This window comes from Asparagus officinalis, chromosome 7, assembly GCF_001876935.1.
Source record: "Asparagus officinalis chromosome 7, Aspof.V1, whole genome shotgun sequence".
Classification (NCBI taxonomy): domain Eukaryota; kingdom Viridiplantae; phylum Streptophyta; class Magnoliopsida; order Asparagales; family Asparagaceae; genus Asparagus; species Asparagus officinalis.
The window spans coordinates 90,511,130-90,529,375 of record NC_033800.1 but is presented as its reverse complement, the minus strand read 5'-3'; the positions used below and the strand labels follow the sequence as shown (position 1 = coordinate 90,529,375).

The 18,246-nt window shown below is 36.8% G+C and overlaps 1 pseudogene; it reads right to left on the bottom strand.

Moving 5' to 3' along the window:
* Nucleotides 1-12,793, bottom strand: part of LOC109847491 — a 43,762-nt pseudogene extending 30,969 nt beyond the window's left edge.

Sequence of the window (18,246 nt, the reverse complement as noted above, 5' to 3'; positions counted from 1 at the left end):
GAAAAACGTCGATGAAGCTTGGGAATTACTAGAGAGTCTATCCGAGAAAACAATACAGTGGGAAAACTGTGATGACAGGGTTTCATCTGTTCCCCAATCTAAGTCTAGTGGTCTTTCTCTGGAGTCAAACATTGCGTCTGAAGCGAAGATGGTGACGATTCTGTGGAGGTTAGAAGCCTTAGAAGTTAAGGAACGAGCTACAGCTCAAATTAATCATGTTTCTTCCCCGGGATGTCATAACTGTCACTCTTCTACCCATGTTTCAGAGGAATGCCCTCTCCTAGAAAACAACCATGCTTTAGAACAGATGAACGCTGCATTCCAGCGCCCTAGAAATGATCCATTTTTTCTAACCTACAATCCAGGTTGGAGAAATCATCCCAACTTTGCTTGGAACCAAGGAAATTCTCATGGAAACCAAAACTTCATTCTCGCGTCGAACCAACAATTCCCTAGGGGAATCACTGTCCCATTCAACGCACCAAACAATTTTCAACAAGCTAACCCAATTTTTCTAACCCAACATCCTCATCCTCACTAGCCTACAAATCCTTCAAATTCTGATCATGACAAACGTTTAAGTGTCTTAGAAAAGGGTTTAGAAGCTATGATCAAAGCTTCTACACAAACGACCAACATGTTGACCCAGTCTTCCACCACTATAAATTCCTTCATGCAAACAACCGGCCAAGTGCTCAACTCGAACACTTAAGTCATAACCCGGTTAGAAACCCTACTTGGGCAACTAGCCACTGTCGTGAGTGAAAGAGAGAAAGGAAAATTTCCAAGTCAACCTGTTACAAACCCTAAAGACAATGGATCCAGTTCAAACCATCCAACTCATGTGAATGCAATTCACACACTACGATCAGGAAAATAAATAGACAACCAAGTTTGAATGCCACCGGATCAAACCCCTTCTCCTATCCAACACACTCCTTCCGATGAAGCAATTCCTTCCGATGACCAAAATGCTGAACTTGAGATTGAGCCTGATCTAGATAGGTATAGGCCTGTTGCCCCCTTTTCAGATAGACTCAAACCTAGGAAAAACTCCCCGCGGGTTGAGAAAATCCTAGAAACATTCAAACATGTCAAGATCAACATCCCTCTTCTAGATGCAATCGAACAAATTCCCTCTTATGCAAAGTTCTTGAAGGACTTATGTACTAAGAAAAGAATCACCAACGTTCCCAAAAAAGTCTTCTTAGCTGCCAACCTCAGTGAAATTTTTTCGAAACCAATGCCGTTGAAATACAAAGACCCTGGTTGTCCCACAATTCCATGCGTCATAGGTAACACTCACATTGATAAGGCACTTCTAGACTTGGGAGCCAGTATCAACCTCCTTCCTTATTCAGTCTATCAACAGCTAGGTATAGGAGAACTTAAACCGACAAGATGCACTCTACAGTTACCTGATAGATCTGTAAAAATTCCCAAAGGAGAGGTAGAGGATGTTCTGATCAAAGTTGGAGAGTTTATTTTCCCTGTTGATTTTATTGTCTTGGAAACGCAGCCTATTTCCAATCTCAAAAGTCAAATCCCCGTCATTCTAGGAAGACCGTTCTTAGCCACCTCAAATGCTTTGATAAATTGTAGAACAGGTCAGATGAAACTATCTTTTGGGAATATGACTGTTAACCTTAATATTTTCAACTTAGGAAGACAGCCTAGTGATCCATCTGATGAACCCATGGAAGTGAATTTCATTCAAAGAATATCCAGTGAATAAAAAGAGGGAGAGTGTGAGTCTGATACAAATGCATCTGATTTAATGATTGAGGAACTTTCTGATGACGAACTAGAGATAGAACCCCTGGACAATCATGTTTTTGCTGTTGGCTGGCAACGAGAACATTTAGAGATAGAACCCCGAGTCCAGCTTCACCCATCTGTAGAGGAAACCCTTAAGTTAGAGCTCAAACCTCTACCTAAAAATATAGAGTATGCCTACTTAGGGGAGAACGAGTCTTTACCAGTTATCATTTCTTCCGATTTGACTACCGGTCAAAAGGAAGCTCTCTTAGATGTTTTAAGAGAGAATAGGGAAGCCATTTGATGGACCATGGCTGATATCAAAGGGATTAGTCCAACCATTGTTCAACACCGAATCCATTTGATAGATGACACCAAACATACTAGAGATCCTCAACGTAGATTAAACCCAGTGATGAAAGAAGCCATTAGGAAAGACATTCTGAAATGTCTTGATCATGGGATCATTTATCCCATTTCTGATAGTTCATGGTAAGTCCGGTCCAAGTTGTTCCAAAGAAATCTGGGATCACCGTGATCCAAAATGAGGCTAATGAGTTGATTCCCACTCGAATCCAAACTGGATGGCGAGTCTGTATTGACTACAAAAAACTCAACTTAGCCACTCGGAAAGATCACTTTCCTCTTCCTTTCATTGACCAAATGCTAGAGCGTTTAGCAGGACACGAGTTCTACTATTTTCTGGATGGATATCCAGGTTACAATCAAATCCCTATCGCTCCCGAAGATCAGGAGAAAACCACCTTCACTTTCCCGTATGGAACATTCACATACCGACGCATGCCCTTTTAACTGTGTAACGTACCGACCACATTTCGCATACCGACGCATGCCCTTTTGACTGTGTAACGTACCGACCACATTCCAACGTTGCATGATCAGTATTTTTTCCGACATGGTAGAACGATTTCTCAAAATTTTCATGGACGACTTTTCCATTTTTTGTGACATGTTTTCCCAATGTTTGCATTATCTTAAACTAGTCCTAGGACGGTGTAGGGAGAAAAATCTAACTCTCAATTGGGAGAAATGTCATTTCGTGGTCAAACAAGGCATTGTCTTAGGACATATAGTTTCTAGTAAGGGAATTAAAGTGGACAAAGCTAAGATAGATCTCATTTCCAATCTCCCTCCTCCCAAAATAGTCAAAGATGTCAGATCATTTCTTGGTCATGCTGGTTTTTACCGACGTTTCATCAAGGATTTCAGCAAAATTTCATGATCCTTGACCAATCTCTTAGCCAAGGATACATCATTTGTCTTCTCTCCCGACTGCCTTAAAGCTTTTGAATATCTAAAAAGGAGCTAACCACAGCTCCTATCATTCATACACCAGACTGAACCTTACCCTTCGAACTGATGTGTGATGCATCTAATTCTGTGATTGGAGCTGTTTTAGGACAACGGTTTGATGGAAAACCGCATGTGATCTACTACGCCAGTAGAACTCTAAATGACGCCCAGCAAAATTACTCTGTCACAGAAATAGAGTTTTTAGCTGTAGTCTTTGCCTTAGAAAAATTCAGGTCCTACCTCATCAGTTCCTTAACCAAAGTTTTCACTAATCATGCCGTACTAAAGTATCTTTTGACCAAAAAGGATGCTAAAGAACGGCTCATTAGATGGATTCTCCTTCTTTTGACCAAAAAGGATGCTAAAGAACGGCTCATTAGATGGATTCTCCTTCTTCAAGAGTTTGACATCCAAATTCTTGACAGAAGGGGAACAGAGAACCCCGTAGCAGATCACCTTTCTCGACTACCAAACGCACCAACATCAACCGTTCCGATCAATGAGCATTTCCCTGATGAACAACTCCTACAAATCCAATCTGTCCCATGGTTCGCTGACATTGTGAATTACATAGTCATGAACCAGATCCCTTCTCATTGGTCCAAACAGGATAGATCCCGTTTTCTCTCCCAAGTAAAATACTTTTACTGGGATGATCCATATCTGTTCAAATACTGTCCTGATCAGATCTTTAGGAGGTGTGTTCCCACAGAAGAAACTAGGAGTGTTCTATCCTTTTGTCACGAGCAAGCCTGTGGGTTTGGCCCAAGAAAAACAGCTAAAAAAGTTCTCCAATCTGGGCTGTATTGGCCCACTCTCTTCAAGGATTCATTCGAGTTTTGCAAAACCTGTAACCGCTGTCAGTTTTTAGGGAAGGTAACTAGAAGAAATATGATGTCCTTACAACCCATCTTATCCGTTGAACTTTTTAATCTGTGGGGTATCGATTTCATAGGACCATTTCCAAATTCCTTTGGAAATATTTACATTCTAGTAGCCGTTGAATACATGTCAAAATGGGTTGAGGCGGTAGCTTGCAAAACTAATGACAACAAGGTCGTTATCAAGTTTTTGAAAGAGAACATTTTTGCACGGTTTGGAGTACCCCGAGCGATTATCAATGACAACGGTACACATTTGTGTAACCGTTCTTTTGAGGCTTTGATGAGGAAATATTCAATCACACATAAATTGTCAACTCCTTATCACCCCCAAACCAGTGGACAAGTAAAGGTCACAAACAGGCAGATCAAACAAATATTAGAAAAAACAGTTAATCATAACAGAAAAGATTGGTCTGTAAAATTATGTGCTTCTCTGTGGGCATATAGAACAGCTTTCAAGGCTAATTTGGGGATGTCACCATACATACTGGTATTCGGAAAAGCTTGTCACCTACCAGTAGAGTTGGAACATCGAGCAATGTGGGCGATAAAATAGTTGAATTTTGATTCAGACTCGACGGGTAAGAACAAATTGTTCTAAATAAATGAGTTGGAAGAAATTAGAAATGATGCATACATAAACTCAAAAATTTACAAAGAGAAAACCAAGATTTTTCATGACAAATCAATTTTACAAAAAAATTTCTCTAGGACAGAAAGTTTTATTGTACAATTCAAAATTACATCTTTTTCCTAGAAAATTAAGATCAAGAAGGATAGGTCCATTTATTGTAAAACAAGTTTTCTCACATCGGGCTGTCGAGATAGAAAATCCTAAAAATGGTAACATTTTTAAAATAAATGGCAACGTTTGAAACCATTTTTAGAATTTTCTACGCTCGGAGAGGAAGAGGTGTTGGTTCTTCATGAACCTCATTATCTGTAAAAAAAAAACTAATTTTTCTTTTGTTTTATAAAAAAACATAACAAAATTTGAATAAGTAACATAGGTTATAAAAAATTAAAAAAAAATAATTATATATACATATTTTAATAATATAAATTATATATATAATAATACTATAATATATATGATATATTATATATATATATATATATATATATATATATTCTCATTTCTTTTTTAAAAAAACGTTGAATAAGTAAAATAATAAATAAATATATATGTTAAAATCAAATTTTTTTAGGCCATTTTCTTGGCCAAACAAAAAAACAAAGCAAAAACCAAAAACAATATATATATATATATATATATATATATATTATTATATATATATATATATTATATATACCATACATAATAAATATAGGCCCCAATATCATAGGCCCAGAAAAAAAAGAAAAAAAAAGAAAAGCCGTGTTTGCGGCTGGCCAAAAGCTATCGGTGGAGGCATCGATGCCAGCATTATGCCGCATCCCGATGCCAGCATCTATACCCTCCAACTAGCTGCCTCAAAAACCGCAATCCCCCTTCTTCTTCCCCATTGTTTTCTCTTTCCATATCTCCCCAAAACCAACCCCAAAAAAAAACTCCCATAACCTACCCGAAAAAAACCCATGGAGATTGGAGGGCTTCTTCTTCAATTTTGTTTCCGAATCTTTGCTTTCTCCACCTCTACACAATTCCAAGGTATAATCTCTATCTTGATCTTGTAATTTCCTTATGTGAATGGGTTCATGGATGAATTGATGATTGAATCTTGGGTAATTGTGAATGATTATCATATTTTGTGTTGATTCATGATCAATTTAGTAAATTTAGGGTTTAATTTGGGGATTTGCCAAAAATTTAGGGGGGTTTATGCAAAATCCGAAAATTTCTTAGGGGTTTGAACTTAGAATTCAATTAAGGATATCTTGTTCAAAAATCTGAAAAAAAAATTATGGGGTGTTTTGTGCAAAACAAACAAAAATTGGGGTGTTTCATGCAAACCCAAAAATTCTTAGGGTTTTTGTGCAAAAACACATAATTTTGAACATTTAATTGTGTACGTGATTTCAAATTGAAATTATTTTTGGGTGTTTTATGCAAATCCAAAAAAAATTAGGGGTTTTTTTGCAAAAATAAACTTGAATTTGGGGTGTTATGTGCAAACAATTCAATAATTTAAAAAAAAATTTAAAGGTTTAGCTTATAATTGTAATATCAACATGTGTATTTCACCGATCAAGTTATCAAAATTTTAACATTTAATATCAACATGTGTATTTCACCGATCAAGTTATCAAAATTTTAACATTTTTGTTCTAAAAGAACAATTTTGAGGAAATTTATTGTTATCAAAATTTTAACATTTTTGTTCTAAAAGAACAATTTTGAGGAAATTTATTGTCAAAACAAAATTCTAATAACTTGAAATTAACTCATGTTGAACAATTTGTAGCTAAATTCTTGTCAATAATAATAATAATAATAATCTTACTAATAAAATAAAATACATATATTGGAAATTTTTTTATTAAAATGTTTTTTTTCTTTTTCTGTAGATGCCCCTAGAAAGAAATCCAGAGCAAGTTCATCATCTTCTGATCCATCTGATACTGATTTAGATAGACCTACTATTTTAGCTAGAATTGTGGGTCTTAACATTCATTTTGAGAGGAGATTTCAGATGAATGCATTACATACATATCATTCCACAGTCACCATGTTAACGGCGGTAGGTCTTAGGAGCATGATGACTAAACCCCTAGAAAAAGCCAACATTTCATTAGTGCATGAGTTCTATTCTGGATGGGAAATTAATCCAAATAGCGAATTTTTAGCTTTTTCTATCGTGAGGGGTGTTAGGGTTATTTTCGATCTTTCCACTATTTGTGCTACCCTTGACCTTGCAGAACCACCCACTGATGTACCAGATTACTTTCCATTTAGCCTCCACATTACAGCCTGGTACACCAGAATACAACAACATGTCTGCAACCTTGTGTGGGAGGATCTTTACATCTAGTTTCGGTTCAGGAAATCTCAAACCAGAATATAGATTACTTAATCTTTTCCTGAACTTTGATTTGAAACCCACCACTGCATACTCTGGCATTACCCCACACGATATTCTCCTTCTCTTTTGGATAGCCACTGGTCAGCGATTTGATATAGCGAGGATTATATTTGTATGGATGCACTCATCAGTGGAGAATACGTTGGATTGGGTAAGGACACAGTCTGCATCACGTACTCAGCTTATTTACCCCTATTTTATCACTAGACTCTGCCATAGATTTTACTTTCCAGTATTCGCGGAGGATAGGTTAGAAGCAGGGAAGGGGTTACTAAATGATCAGACTATGAGGAGGAGCATTTCAGGGCGAGATCAGTCCGGTCCTTCAGGTAGAGAGCCTCCTCAGCACTAGCCAGCTACACATGACCCCACTCGAGAGGAGATGGATAGAATGCGGAGTCGCATGGACAGGATGCAGATACAGATGCACATGATGCAGCGACATATACACAAGATACATGGTCAGATGAGCTACTCCACTGATACCCTGGCATATTTGGCGAGAGGATGGCAGAGAGAACATGGAGATACAGATGGACCTCTACGGCTCTACCTGAGCTTCATAGTTATATCACACCATTTCAGCCAGATGATTTCCCAGGAGAGGATGAGGCGGGACCGAGTTAGCAGCTGCCGCTGATGATATGGATGACGATATATCAGGAGATGCGCAGTGAGGGATGTTCTTTTTATTTTACCCTGTCTTTGATTTTTATTTTGGCATGTACTTATTAAACTTTGATATTTTGGATATTATTTGCCTTGAGGACACTACAAAATCTGGGTATGGGGGTGTAAGCTAGTTAGCTTTTGTTTATATTTTGCTATATAGTATTTTGTTTCAGTATTTTTTTTTCTCCCAGCATTTTTCTTTTTAGTAAAAAAAATTAATTATAAAAATATTGTCACTTGCCAAATTAATAGAGTTAAGTAATAATTGATCTAATTGATAGCTTTTAAAATTTCTAATTCTTAGTTAGTGACATACTCAAGTTCACATTTTATGATAACTCCAAATAAAATTCTTAAGAAATAATTTTTCAAGTAGTATACTTTACTTAAGTCTTATCTTAGATTTTTAATTAAAAATAATGAAATTTTTGCATGCTTAACTTAGAGTTGAAAATATTTTTTTCAAGTTATCTTGATTTACACATTTTTTTCAGACTATATATACTTACACACATATATATATTTAAAAAAAACTAACCTTATAAAAGAAGAGTGCGAAAAATGGGCACAAAAAAAAACTCTTAGATTCAAGATGATTCTATCTTATAAAGCCTAAGTTGACTGAGTAATTAAGCCCAAGGAGTAGTTTTATACTTAATGACATAAGCCCAATTGGGTTGAGATTCATTGGTCCAAAACTCGTTAAATGGTCACTTAGAAAGCCCGTTAAAATAGAAAACAATCACCAAGAATTAAAGAGTGAAAAATTTTTTTATACATATAACACTAACCATTTTTTATATATATTGTTGTATTGTATATATGGTTTTGAAAAATAATTTTTGATCAAGAGACTTGAAAGTTATTTAAAACAAAGAGTTAGCATGTTCTTTTCAAAAAATTTTAATTAAATCTCTAAGATTTGACTTGGTTTTGTATTGTTATAATGAAAAAGATTTTCTAAAAGAGTTACATTGGAGTTATATATAAAAATGTTTTCTTGATTATTAACTAACTTTAATTAGAATGTCTAAATATATCAAGGAAAATTAGTTATTTACTACTTATTTAACTTGGAAAGATTGACCGAATTTTGTGGGTATATTCACTGTAAACCCTCACGAGACTACAAGTCGTCCACTAGGGTAACCTAGGGGTTTAAAGGCTTGTTGTATGCGCTAAATACAACCGCGATTCCTGCAAAAGTGAGTTAGAATTTTCTTTTTATTTTGTTTGCTAGAGGACTAGCAAGAGTTTAGGTATGGGGGTATTTAATAATTACATTTTATTATAGTTTTATACCCTCATTATTTATTTTATATGAATAAATATACCACTAATAATTGTTTTTATCTTTAATTGCAGGTTAATGAAGAATAAATCTTAAACTCCAATCTCTTAACAAAAAGCTCTTGATTTAATGAAGAAATGAAGCCCATAAGGCCAAAGGAATTCTTTCAAATATTTAATGAAGAAATAAATCAAAGCCCAAGTGGAAAATCAAGAGAAAATGCCAAAGTCCAAATGTTTAAGCTCAAAAGTACAAGCAAAGCCCATTGTCCAAGCCCAAAATCCAATAGAAGAAGAATTCCGAGAGCAGCAAAAGAAGAGAGCTTGACATCGATGCCAGCATCGATAGGGGCATCGATGCCCGTATCGATGCCCCCATCGATACCCCTATCGGAGCTGGCATCGATACGTCGTACAGTTAGTTACGAATCTATATATGGCTGATTTTTGATGTTTTTGGATAAGATTTTGATCCAACGGCTCTTATTCACTTATGTTTACTATAAATAGGGGTAGAGAGTGAGGGGTTAGAGGTGTGAAAAATTTTGTAACTCTATTTGGAGAGGAGGACTACTCTTAATTGAGAAGGCCTTCCAAAAATTATAACTTTTGTTGCAATTAATAATAATAATTTTTCTCCACTTTAAATTTGTTTTTCTCCTCTTTGTTGAATGATGAGGATGGAGATGAAGAACAATTTGAAGGTTTGCATTCCTTTTATTTCTTTTTTGTAATTTCTTTATTATTGCTTATTAGTTAGATTACATTCATGTTTGTAGTGTAGATTTAATTTCTTGTCTTTTTTATTTTTTTTTTACACTTTAATTTGTAGAATAGATTTATTTTTTGTATTTAATTTCTGCAATTTATTTTATAGTTTAGATTTTTATTCTTTGAAGTTAGATTTATTTCTTGTTCATAGTTTAGATTTTTCTTTTCTTTTTATTTTAGTAATTAGTTCTTTTTCTTCTTGTTTTTATTTCTTGAGATGTGAAATTAATTCTTGTAAGAATCTTAGAATTACATAAAACTAGTATAATTTCCTTTATATTATATGAATTATTCTTTTTCACTTAAAATGTTCATGTTTAGGATAATCAACTAGAGAACTAATTGGTAGAAGAAGAATTTGATAATCTATATTTATCTTAAATGGTTTGATAGATTATGCTTATGAATTCTAGGATTATTATCTTATTGTTGTTCTTATCATGAATAGTAATTTTAACTTAGATGATAATTTGATAGGTTATACTTTCCTTAAATGGTTTGATAGTCTATGCTTAATAAATCTAAGTTGAATTATGATAAAAAGAGAATAGTTTGTATTTTGTAATTAAAATTAGCTAGTGGATTATATTCTAGATTTCTTACCTCTTTTGAATCCTCCATCTTGACTTTCTTAAATTTTCTTTTCATTCTTGGTTTTATTTCTTGATTTTATTCATTCTTCTTTCTTGCCTTGTGATTTTATTTATTCTTTGATTCTTATTTCTTTTCTCTAAAATTTAATTTATTGTTACTTGCACATAAATCAAAACAACCACTCATCATATCTCTCTCCACAATCACACTTATTCTTTAATCCTATTTTGTCACGCACAAAACATAAGAACAAATTCTAATAATCTCTTAAAATCACCTTCCTCGTGGGATTGATAACTTTTTATACTATAACTTGATCAATTGTGCCATTGCAATTTTGGTACATAACTAAGTTGGGTACACATGAGCTTCTTAGTTGGAGTGATCACATATTTGTGTCGTTATGAGTAACGAAGGTTACACTTAGCTCTAGTCACAGATTGTTTGAGTGGGGTCAGTTGGTACCTGCAATGAGACTGTGGATGGACTACAGTTTGAGTGCGTTAGTCAGTACCACAATGAGAACGCGATGGAATTCACTCCTTCATTCATTTTTTTTGTCCGCACGAGCGTGCTCATAGCTCATTGAACCTATGTTTTAGGTCTGCATGGCTATGTGCAGAGGTTGATATACTTATTTGTCGGTCTACAGGAGGGTGCGATGATTTGAAGAATTTTAGAAAATGACAATTTGATAGATTTGATGATAACCTAAGTGTAGGCGATTATTGACATTCTTTTGATACGATGTAGTGTGGAGGTATTTCATATCGTTAGCACACGAGATTGTGTATGAGTATCTATTTTGTCCATTAAGGGTAACATGAGGAGTTGGATGATATTTTTGGAGATGGTTGTGGTGATACTTACCTATATTGTGTTTCTTTCTTATTTTACTTGTTTTGTTGGAATTTATATCTAGAAATTTACAACTTGAGATACATGGTATATACATGAGAGTTTCCTTGTTTGGATTATTTTGCTCGATGTATCAGTCTTGTGTTGTGGATTTCTAAATATAAATCCCATGTAGCACAGGGTAAAATGATTTAGGTAGACTATGCACTTGTGGGTAGAGCCTCTATCATACTTAGTATCCCTTACCTTGGGGACGGATAGAGATGATCTTGCTAGCGCTCTAACACTATTGATTTTCCTTCTTTTTAGGTAGCGGATCAGAGTCTCGGAGAGTCGCAGGTTGACGAACTTTCAATATAGGCTCCGTCACTTATTTATAGTAGTTTCTGCTCCACAGTTACTTGGATTGATTTTAGTTGATTATTAGACGTGTATTTAATTTTGAGAGCTAAGAACCTATGATTTTTTAGTTGACTCTTGTAGTTGAGATTATTGACCATTTGTATTAGATTGTTGGACGCATTTTCTTCTATGTCTATTGAGACTTGATTACTTATGATATTGATCATTTATTTCTTATGTTCTATTTCCTATTTTCATTTTTTTATATTTTCTTTCCTGCACTGTCATGGTGAAACGCATTATTGCACTGCGTTGGTAAATGGAAGGTTTGACATCTCTGGATTAACCTTGAACTGTAGCCTTGTGTGAACCCAGGGGCATCAAAGTTAGTATCAGAGCTCTAGTTCCAGCATCCTTAGGATCATTCCTGCATTGAGTCATGGAGCTAGGATAGAGTTTCCTAGGAATCATGTATAAAGTCCACTAGGAATTCATAGATTGAGTGAGGATGATATATATATAACGCGAAAATTATGAATTTTTTTAATAACTATCTTGTTTTGAATATAAAGTATGTTGTGAATAATATGTGATGCGATTTTTCCATTGGTATATGTTATTTTATTTATGTTTGAGATCTCATTTACTGTGACTTATAAGCTCTCCTCTTGAAATTATAGATGTCAGGACAAGCTGGGTAAGCTGAGTCAGGGTCTGAGCCGCAACAGGCTTTACAATTTTTGATTGATATCATAGCGCCAATTGCTGCTAGAATAACAAGACTAGAGGAGAAAATGGCAAACCAGATTCCGCCAGCAATACTATCATCTGAAGTTATGCCACCAGTCGCACCAGTCGTGCCTAATACAGAGACATCACCGATAGTTACACCATCACCACCACCAATTTTTGACAGAACTGTAGAGAAAGTTAGAAGCCCTAAAGCAAAGTAGTCCGGGAATAAGGGCAAGGGCAAAAGGGTGTTTACAGGACTTAGAGGACCTCAGCAACAGGCCAAACCTCGTTTGAATAATCAGCAGTAGCAGCAAGGTGCTTATCCGGAGTGACAACAAGATCAGAAAGCACTGAAGCGATGCAGGTTTCTAGGAAATTATTACCATTGCCACAAGTATGGACATCTGGCCATGAATTGTCATAGCGCGTTGGTAGGAGGAAAACAAAACAAGGGTCAGAAATTGCTTCAGGACCAAAGAATGCTGAAACAATGCAGATTTCAGGGTGCCTGTTTTCACTGTCACAAGTTTTCCCATAAAACAACAGTGTCATAGTGCACCACTAGGAGTATAGCAGGGCTAAGGACAAGGTCAGCAGCCATAGGGTCATGGGCATGGACAAGAGCAGTAGAGTTGTGGACATGGTCCACAGTCGTAGGACCACGGGTATGGCCAGCAACAGAGGATAAAGGCATAGATGACCGTTCCGAGGATTAAGGGGGAGATATACGCCATCTAGGAGGCACCTCTGGGATAGATAGTCCTATATTTTCCAGAGTTTTCAGCATAGAAGGCTAAAGCTACCGACAAAGTTTATGCAGTCATGCCGCGCGACCATGGTGCGAGTGGGTCCGTTGTGGAAGGTATGTTCCTTGTGATTCAGGCATTTCACATTCAACCACCCCTATGATTTCATAATTAGACTCTAGCTAGTTACACAACCTTTAGATATTCCTTTACCAGTTTCCACCCCTCTAAGTGATGTGTCACTTCTAGAGAGCATATGTAGGATATGCATTATCAGCCTAGACGAGTCTGAATTTGTGGTCGATTTGATTGTCCTACGTATGTCCGAGTTTGATGTGATTCTTGGTATGGATTGGTTATCTTCCTACCATGTTAGTATAGACTATTTTGTGAAGACAATCATCTTGTGAGCATTCGATGGCACTGAGTTGGTTGTAGCGACCTCACAGGGCAACTAGTTTGCGGAGTCATTTCTGGCCTACGTCGAGGAGGTGATGATGCAGGATCAGAGTATTAATTTGAACGAGACATGATTAGTCTCAGAGTATCAGAATATCTTTCAGGATATACTAGGATTGCCTCTAGTGAGAGAGCTAGAGTTTTGCATAGAGTTATAGCCGGGCATAGCACCGATATCCCGAGCACCATATCGTATGGCGTATGTTGAGGTGAGGGAATTATAGGCTCAGTTAGATGAGCTATTATCCTAGGGTATTATTCACTGGAGTCATTATCTGTGGGTAGCACCGGTCCTCTTCGTGAAAAAGAAGGACGACAGTATGCGTTTATGTATAGATTATCACTAGTTGAATAAGGTCACCATTCGGAACATGTATTCACTACTGAGGATTGATAACTTATTCGACTAGTTATAGGGAGCATAATGTTTCTCAAAAATTGATCTTCGTTCTGGTTATCATCAGTTACGGATTCAGGAGATGGATATTCCTAAGACCACCTTTCTGACTCGATATGGGGTTTTTTGAGTTTTTTGTCATGATGTTTGGGCTGACCAATGCACTCACGGTATTCATGGATTTAATAAATCGGGTTTTTTATCCCTACTTAGACCAGTTTGTGATTGTTGTTATCGACGATATTCTCATTTACTCACGATCGGAGGCCGAGCATGAGCAGCATCTACGATTGGCGTTGCAGACTTTACGGGAGCACCAATTATATGTTAAGTTTAGCAAGTGCGAGTTTTTGATATCTGAGGTCAGGTTTTTAGGCCATGTTATCAGCAAGGAGGGCATTATTGTAGATCCAGCTAAGGTAGAGGCAGTACTTGATTAGGAGCCGTCGAAGATTGTTATAGAGATTCATAGCTTCTTAGGTCTGACCGGCTATTATAGGAAGTTTATCTAAGACTTCTCTAAGATTACTACGCTATTGACACACCTTAGGAAAAAAGGTGTACAGTTTGTTTGGAGCCCAGAGTGCCAGAAGGCCTTTGAGACTTTGAAGACTAAGTTGACTACAACGCTGGTGTTGATCATCACGAGCAGTGATAAGACCTTTGTTGTGTACACAGTTGCATCGTTATCAGGTCTAGGAGGTATATTGATGCAGACCCATAGAGTAGTAGCTTACATTTCGAGGCAGTTAAGGACTCAAGAGCAAAACTATCCCACATATGACTTGGAGTTAGTAACAGTGGTCCTTGCACTAAAGATGTGGAGGCATTACATTTATGGAGTACAGTTTGAGTTTTTCATAGATCACCAAAGTATGAAATATCTTTTCTCCCAGAAGGAACTCAACCAGAGGCAACGGTGATGGGTTGAGTTCATTAAGGATTATGAGTTTGCACTTTAGTATATTCGGAGAAGGCGAACGTTGTAGCAAACGCGTTGAGTAGGAAGCGTCGTCATTAGATTTCAGCTTTGAGGTGCTTGTTGTATTGAGATCTTCTTACCCTTAGCCAGTTTGATTTTAGGCTAGAGATTGGTGGGAGCAACATATTTTTGGGACCTTTAGTCGTGCAACCATCTTGGACTAATAAAGAGGTCAGAGCTCAGCTGGAGGACTCTTGGATTCAAATCCTAAAGGAGGAGTTTGTTAGTGATGCCGAATAATTCACAGTTGAAGAAGGAATTGTTTGATGAGGCACATCGTACCAGGTACACAGTGCATCCAGGCATAACTAAAATGTCCAAGGACCTGAAGAGGCATTTTTGGTGGAGCAATATACGAAGGAATATCGCGGAGTTTGTGGCTAAGTGATTTACCTGTCAACAAGTAAAGGCTGAACATCAGAGACCCGCAGGAACCCTATAGTCTTTACCCATTCCTGAGTGGAAGTGGGTAGATTTTTTTGTGGATTTTATTGTAGGATTGTCAAGGTCTAGCAAGGGGAATGATTCCATTTGGGTGATAGTTGATCGCTTAAGGAATTCGGCACATTTCTTACTGGTCAAGACGATCTATACGGCAGAGACTTATGCAAGGATTTTCATCTAGGAGATTGTATGATTACATGGAGTTCTAGAGATAATTGTGTCAGATCGAGGTTAAGTTTTCACATCTCATTTCAGGAAGAGTTTCCAGAATTCATTCGGCAGCCAGTTGTCATATAGTAATGTCTTTCACCCGCAGACAGATGGTCAGATGGAGAAAGTCAACCAAGTGTTGGAGGATATGTTGCGAGCGTGTATTATTAATTTTCAGGGTAGCTGGGAGGATCATATTCCATTGATTGAGTGTGCTTACAATAATAGTTATCAAGTGATGATAGGTATGACACCGAATGAGGCGTTATATGGGAGGCCTTGTAGATCCCCGATTTGTTGGGCAGAGCCGGAGAATAGCTTATTGCTTGGGCCAGAACTTGTGAGACAGACTACAAAGAAGATAGAATTGATTCGAGAACGTATTCTTGCTGCTCAGAGTCGGTAAAAGATCTATGTAGACTAGAGGCGACAACCTTTAGATTTTTAGGTGGGAGATTTTGTTATGTTGAAGGTGTCACCGATGAAGGGTGTTCAGTGATTTGGCAGATAGGGAAAACTTGCCTCGAGGTATGCTGGTCTGTTCAGGATTGTTGAGCGCATTGGAGCCGTATCATATAGGCTAGATCTTTCGACATTGATGTCGGGTGTACACGATGTATTTCACGTTTCTATGCTAAAGAAGCATTTACGTGATGAGGAGCAGCAGAGGGTGATTGATGCACCAGAATTATAGCTCCAGGTTAATTTGATCACTATTAAGATTCCAGTTTGCATCCTTGCCAAGGAGGACAAGAAGCTTAGGAATAAGGTGATTCCTTTAGTGAAGATCCAGTGGAACTGGAAAGGAGCTGAGGAGGCTTCTTGGGGGCGCAAGGACGATATGCGTCGTGACTACCCTCACCTGTTTGAGTAGGTAAAATGATTGGCTATGGTTTTTTTGTGATTCATGTTATCTATATAGCTAAATTTACATTTAACACTGGAATGAGGGTATTGACACTTAACTCCTAATCACTCGAAACACATGGTATATATATGGGGATCCTTATTTGGATTTTTTTACCCGACGTACTAGTTCCGTTTAATTAGGGGTTAAGTGGGAGTATTTGCATTCTTGATAGTTAAGAGTAAATGATTGCTTGTGATTCATATCTAGAAATTAATAGTACGAGATGTGTACGGGAGAGTTTCCTTTGTTTGGATTATCCCCTCAGTGTGCTTTTCTCGTATTATTGATCTCTAAGATACAATTGCAGAATTTCAAGGACGAAATTCTTTTAAGGGGTGGTGAATGTAAAACGCTATAAATTTTGAAAATACTTTGATTTATATTGATAAATGAGTTTTAATCATGATAAATATCTATTATTGATGTATGATTATGCTAACAATTAATTTATTATCAATTTAGAGTATATATGAGAGCATACAAGTGATAAACATGCACACATGCATAGGATTTGAGGCTAGAAAAAGCCTATGATCAGTCGACTGATGTTGCCCATCAGTTGACTGATGGGTGGTCATCAGTCAACTGATGACATGCATCACTCGACTGACGCGCTGAAATCTAGTTTTTATTAGGTTTCGGGTTGGGCTGTTTGAGTTCGGGATTGTTCCTATATAAACACGTTTTTGTCACAAAAATCTCTCCTTTATCAGAACTTCTAAACCTTAGCAGCCTCTCTCCTCCCCTCTCAAAGCCCTGAACACTGAAAGGAGGACGAGATTTGCGACATTTGGTGATAAGGGATCGAGTCGTGCTTGCTAAGAGGGATCTGCACGTGGTAAAAGGCAACATCACCTCCCTCCAAACCTCTCCTTAATTAAAGATTAAGTATTTATGTGATAATCATGTTTAATCTCATGTTTAGAGTTAATCTAATGTGTTAGAGCTTAATTCGTAATGTTTAAATCTTAAATCAGTGCTATGAATAGTAGTATACTTCTGTAATTGATGAGCTTATATGATCATGATCATTAGGGTAAATTTTAACATGTTAAATCACGTATTAATTTGTTTTAAATACCCTAATTAATCAATTTGAACAAGAGTTTAGTTAATTTAAAATTTTTTAAACCCTAGATTTATGAATCTGCATGTTTTCTCTTGCTTAAACAAATCTCTTATTAAATATTCATGAGTTTTAAATCAGTTTTGTTAATAAAAATCTGTGCTTTGAAGAAAAAGAGTTTAAAACTCAAACTTGATCTTTTTTGGTCGGATCAGTCGACTAATGTTGCTATCAGTAGACTGACGGGAGCTCATTAGTCGACTGATGGCAGTCATCAGTCAACCAACGAGCTTATTTCATGTATTGTGCATGTCGTTGATCGGTCAACTGAAACCCTGTATTGGTCGACTGATTAGGACCAGAACGTTAACCTGGGTATTTTCTTTGCTGTGTTGATTTGCGAGCGTGATGCACACGTTGTACTTTGATATAGATGTATATTTTGAGAGGTAGACATACTAAGTTGGGTACACATGAGCTTCTTAGTTAGGGTGATCACATATTTGTGTCGTTATGAGTAACGAAGGTTACACTTAGATCTAGTCACAGATTGTTTGAGTGGGGTTAGTTGGTACACGCAATGAGACCACGGATGGACTAAACTCTGAGTGTGTTAGTTAGTACTGCAATGAGACTGCGATGGACTTTACTCCCTTATTCATTTTTGTGTCAGCATGGGCGTGTGCATAGCTCATTTAACCTATGTTTTGGGTCTGCATGCTTATGTGCAGAGGTTGATATACCTATTTGTCGGTCCGCACGGGGGTGCGATGATTTGAAGAATTTTAGAA